This window comes from Pseudochaenichthys georgianus, chromosome 15 (genome assembly GCF_902827115.2).
Source record: "Pseudochaenichthys georgianus chromosome 15, fPseGeo1.2, whole genome shotgun sequence".
Taxonomy (NCBI): Eukaryota; Metazoa; Chordata; class Actinopteri; order Perciformes; family Channichthyidae; genus Pseudochaenichthys; species Pseudochaenichthys georgianus.
In genome coordinates this window covers 29,891,558-29,897,491 of record NC_047517.1, presented here as the reverse complement: position 1 = coordinate 29,897,491, position 5,934 = coordinate 29,891,558, and positions in this window count along the sequence as shown.

Genomic DNA, 5,934 nt, shown 5'->3' with positions numbered 1-5,934 from the left:
GGGTGTGTGTGTGTGTGTGTGTGTGTGTGTGTATAGCTATTGCTTTATCTGATTAATGTTATTTCATATGAAAGTCCATGATTATAAGTATGCAGTATCATAACTACATCTTTGATGTTTATAAAAACCAAACCGTTTGAAAATGGTTGAAAATTGAGCAAGCTATGGTTATTTAAATAGTAAACCATAATGTTATGAATGAGAGAACTCCCTGTAGCAAGATGGCGGCCAAGTGGCATTGGCCAGCAGCGCAGGTGAGTCATCTAGTGTTTATATATATCTATGGTGATACCATAGACTGTATATATAAATGGACGAGGGTCCGTGACGTCACCCATAGGATTCTGCAGAGTTGCCGTGAAGCCCTTAGTAGGCGGAGTCGGCCACTAACGGCTCAACAGTGACGTCAGAGTTCAACTCCCGCCTTCTCCAGCCTGCTCCAAATAAGGGCAAAGAGGCGGAGCCGAGGCGGACCTGCTGCCACTGAGCTGGAAGTTCCAGAGCTAGCTGAAGCTACCAAGCTAAGCTAACTTGCTCCCCATCTGCACGCTGCCGTCGCATTTTACGTTTCTAAGGTAAGCGGACATAAAACTATTCAGCAAAACTATAAATAATAATCTAAGTTATTGAGTTTTTAGCATAATACTTCAGAATCTTAAAACCCCTTAACGTTTGTATGCAATTGTGCTAAATTCAACACTGGAATCAAGCAAATATTAATATGTTTGCATGACATTAGTTAGTTGTATTTTGATATCACTTAATATACGTTTAATACATTTAAGTCAAGCTAAGGTACATGTGATGGTAGCTAGTTAGTGCTCTTACCTGTGTGGCCAACAGCATAATAACCAGACTGTATCATTAAAACTAAGTACCAGTTCTAGATCCTTGACTTTAGACAAACAATTCAAAAGACAAAATGTATTTAAAGACCAAACTTTATTTGAATGTGCCTCTTAACCTGAGATATTAGTTATACAGTAATAGTATTGACAATCTAAAAAAACTTAGCAACTCAACAGTCAACTTTATTTTTTATGACTAAAGCATTTATTATTTTAATTTCCCCCTTCATATTCAGTGTGGACGGATTGAGACAGCATGGTGTATGGAGTTAGATTTGGGTCAATATTCTAGCGTGTAAAACAAGCTACTCACGAGCGGAAAATGTGCTTTTACACGCGCATAAAATGACCCTCGCGCGCAGATTAAACCCCCGCGAGCGGCTCTGCGCCCGCGAGTGGCTCTGCGCTCGCTCGTGAGAGATATATGGAACGCCCTTTGCGCCACAATTCGCGCGTTTATTCGCGCGGATTAACGGGGAGGTCCGTTTATTCGCGCGAAACTACGCGCGAATAAACGGGGAGGTCCGTTTTATAAACGGGGAGGTCCGTTTAAGTTCAAAGTCTCAGTAACCAATCAGTGAAGAGCAAAACCAGACCAAAGCAATCTGTAGATGAAAAGTTCCTGACATTGTGAGGCTGGAAATTGTACGTTATTCCAGCTTCAGGGGATTATGTATTAATTTGGCTTTCAATATATAAATATATCAATCAATCTATAACCTGCCTTCATTGTCTTTTAAAATAAAATCGCCTTACCTTATTTTACTGAAGTGAAGGGTATTTGTCTCCTTAAATCACCTTTTAAATATACTTCTTATAACATGGCATGGTGTAACATATCAAAATGTTCAGTCTCTGGTCTTGCTAGAAATGCAATGTCACTCACCTTAGAGCACTGTCTTATGAGATACTTAGCTTAGAAATCAGATTTTTGGAAAACTTAAAAACGTGTGAAAACACAGATGTACTCATGTCATCCATTTTATTTTGGTGTTTCAGATTTGGTTTACCAACGTTTTTGGTTCACAAAAGTAGTGAAATATATGAATTACACTATAGGCCTATATAAATGTGTTGTTCGTGTCTAAAATGAAAATGTGTAAATTAGAATTTGGAGTAAAATAGTTCCATCACTCTACTTTCACCACAGAAAAGTTACATCAGGACTGATTCATGACTTCATATTCCATACTGAGGTTCATGTGATGTGTACAAATACAAATTGAGCATTACAACTTTTTTTTTTAACCAACTATTTATGTTAACATAAGAAACAGTAACATCTCAATATTTACAATACAGGGTTCATACTTTTTCACCAATGATTTTAAATGACTTTTCCACGACCAAAAAAATGACTCATTCATGTGGCTAGCATGCGCTGCCTCGCCCATATTCTAAATATTGAATATGTTACAACACAGTTTGCATTTAGCACGTCTTGGGTCAATGTCTTTTGATAACCACAATTGGTACTTATTCTTTAGAAGCCATACATTGTTGAAACTGCACTTCCCTGGCATCTTTATATCAAATAGTAGCTCCTATAGACTAGAGGGCGTGATTGTAAACATCTCTCACCAGCGAAATACTGCCACAGTTGCCATTTTACATTTCATTATACGATACAGTATTTATTATCATTATAGTATTACTATTTCGGCGATTAGATAACATATCAATTATATTTGATGCAACTTTATTTATATTTCCATGACTTTTCCAAAACATTGGGAAAAATATTGCATTCCATGACTTTTCCAGGTTTTTAATGACCGTACGAACCCTGACAATATCGGAACTTTCTCAACCAACTATTCATTCTAAATGTAAAGACAGGGGGAGCAGTGCCATGGTCTTTGTCTGTCTTCCAAGACAGTGGGTCTGGCTACTGTGTAGGTGATGGTGCATGGGCTGCTGGTGGCTGTGTCGGAGGGAGGGAAGTGTGCTAGGCGAGACTTCTTTGCTGGCTGGGTTGATCATGATGGCTGTGGTGGAGGCCTTTGTACCGAGGTGTATCTTAATCTTGTGGCAGGCACAGATGGAGGTGGAGGCTGCTAGTGATGCTGGTCCTTGGTGGCTCTGGTGAAGGCCCTTGAGCCACGGTAGATCTTGACCTGGGTGCAGGCACAGATGGAGGTTCTTGCTGCTAGGCCCAGGCAGCTGTGAAATCGAAAAGAAATATAGGACAATAATTACTAAGGTCATTAAAATATAAAGTTCAAGTGGAATGTTTCTCCCCTCTCTCTCTATTTAACTATGTTACACCCACACAATGAAAGTACACTATTACTGTAATATTTACCTATCTTCAAATGGATCCTTGTTGTTGTTGTTGCTGTATTCTCCAGGTTCTGATGCTCCACCTCCACTGCTGCTAGTGCTACAATTCCGCTGTGCAGAGCTGCATATTGCATTCCATGACTTTTCCAGGTTTTTAATGACTGTACGAACCCTGACAATATCAGAACTTTCTCAACCAACTATTCATTATAAATGTAAAGACAGGGGGAGCAGTGCCATGGTCTTTGTCTGTCTTCCAAGACAGTGGGTCTGGCTGGTGTGTAGGTGGGGGTGATGGTGCATGGCAGGGCTCGAGCATAAGGACGTCCCGTCGTAGAAAAATAGTGTCGGGGAGGATAAAAAAGAATTTTGGGACGAGTTAAAATAAAAATACCCTGCTAACTCTACTACAAACGGCGATGAAAATGAAACCGACTGCACGTTTTGTGTAGCACAGTTATTAAACCTCCTTGTCAACATAAACACCATGATAAACACACACGCACAAAACATTCAGAAACCCTCGAAATACACACATGTAGCTACGGCTGTGCCGCTGGCTGTTAGCCAGCCGCCCAGCTGGCTGTGCCCGCGAATTCCCGGCCCGCAAATTTGCGGGTCTAGCTATGTACTGAGTGTGTGTATTTCGCGGGTTGAGTGATGTACAATGGCTTCCCGTGGAGGAATTCATTCTGAAATGTTTTACCATTATATCACAAAAACGCACAGCAGAACCAGACCCTGGAGCGCCGGCCTCTTTATTTACTTACTCCTCTTCATCCCCTATGAGTAATAAGGCTGAGAAGAGAACTCTCCATCGTATTTAGTCCTTAGCAATATGCTGCGCCTCTCCCCATGTAGGGATGGGTACCGAGCCCCGGTATTAAACGGGCCCCGGGCCGGAATTATTAAAGACAGTGGTAATGTTAAGCTCGACCTTATCGGACTTTTTATCGGTACTGGAGATATTTAAAAAATATATGTCATGTATTATTGCTACATACACATTATATCGCAGTTTTAGTTTCACAATAAGGCTGTGGCCACACGAGGACGAAAACGGTCGTTTGCGTTACCGTTTAGTGTCATATAGACCGTTCGGTCACACGAGGACGACCGAATACGGCACTAAACGACTGAGGAAACGATAACGGGTCCCAAGGTGGATAGAACGGCATACGCAACGCTCTGGGGGTCCAACGGCTCCGTGTGTACGCCCTATACGATCATTTTCTGATAATGATGAGGCAATAGCCCCGCCTCTCCCCACCTCTGCTGCTCCCCCCGCGTCAAAGTAAACTGCACCCTGAATTCAGATTATTTATCTTTCTCTCGCGAGTGAAGTCTAATCTGACAGGACGGAGACACGCAGCTCTGCTCACCTGCAGCTCCTCCCGCTGCAGCAAAACACACACTTCAAGTCAGATCATCACCCTTAGCTATTTTAATTACCTCTCAGACTACCTAAACTAGTTATAAATATGTTTATTTTTACTGTCGGCCGGGTCACTCATTACTGGATCAGCTGCTGCTTGAGACAGACACTGACGCTGTCCAGAGAGGGAGAGAAAAGAGAGGCTCCGTGTATGTTATTATATTATATAGAGTCGTTATTCATTTGTTTTAAAGCTCAATAAATAACAAAGAAGACCTTTGACCGGTACTTTTATCATTTTGTCCGGAAGATTTAAATTTTAATACACGTTGACTGGCGAAAAACTCTGCCCGGTTCCCTCGGCCCCCACCGCGGAGAATAAACAGAAGGGCAACCATGACAACCATGCTTCTTCTGCTTTTGTGGAGGAAGTTACAGCGCCACATACAGGCACTGCAGCTTCTCCAGCGGTTGGAGCTAAACGGAGCGGTCTCGTGTGGACAGACACTATCCGGAAACTATTGCGTGTGGACGGAAGCTTTTTTGCGATTGCGTTAATCCTATGCGTTTAGCCGTTTTCGTCCTCGTGTGGCCGCAGCCTGAGACTACAACATGCGTCTATGATGTATTTTCGAGCTTTCCAATCGAGGCGAGATCTCTCTCTCACGTCTGTGTGCGAGGGGGCGGGGCCGTTTGTAAAGGTCTCCTGACTGTGTTACAGACTGTCATCCTGGTTAGTGGTTACTCTGGGTTCTGTCTTCAGGACACAGTGTTGGAATTTTTTGTTAATTGGATGGGACTTGATTGGATTCAATATTAGAGTAATTTTCTGTGTGTGTTTGTTTAAATATATTTGGTCTTTGTTTATGTGATTGAATGATTTACTCAAATAAAAAGGTTGATGAATTATCATCTAATGATTTGTATGATGTTTTATTTATGTTAAAGGTCACTTTGAAAGATTTTAACTAATGATAATGTAGAAAAACTAACATTTTAAATTCGGGACGGTCCACATTAATTTCGGGACGGCTTATATTGTATTTCGGGACGGTTCTGAGAGGATGGGGAAAAAAGTTAGTCGAGAGCCTTGGTGCATGTGCTGCTGGTGGCTGTGTCGGCGGGAGGGAGGTGTGCTAGGAGAGACTTCTTTGCTGGCTGGGTTGATCGTGATGGCTGTGGTGGAGGCCTTTGTACCGAGGTGTATCTTAATCTTGTGGCAGGCACAGATGGAGGTGGAGGCTACTGTAGTGATGATGGTCCTCTGGTCCTTGGTGGCTCTGGGGTAGGCCCTTGAGCCACGGTAGATCTTGACCTGGGTGCAGGCACAGATGGAGGTTCTTGCTGCTAGGCGCAGGCAGCTGTGAAATCGGAAAGAAATATAGGACAATAATTACTACTAAGTTCATTAAAATATAAAGTTCAAGT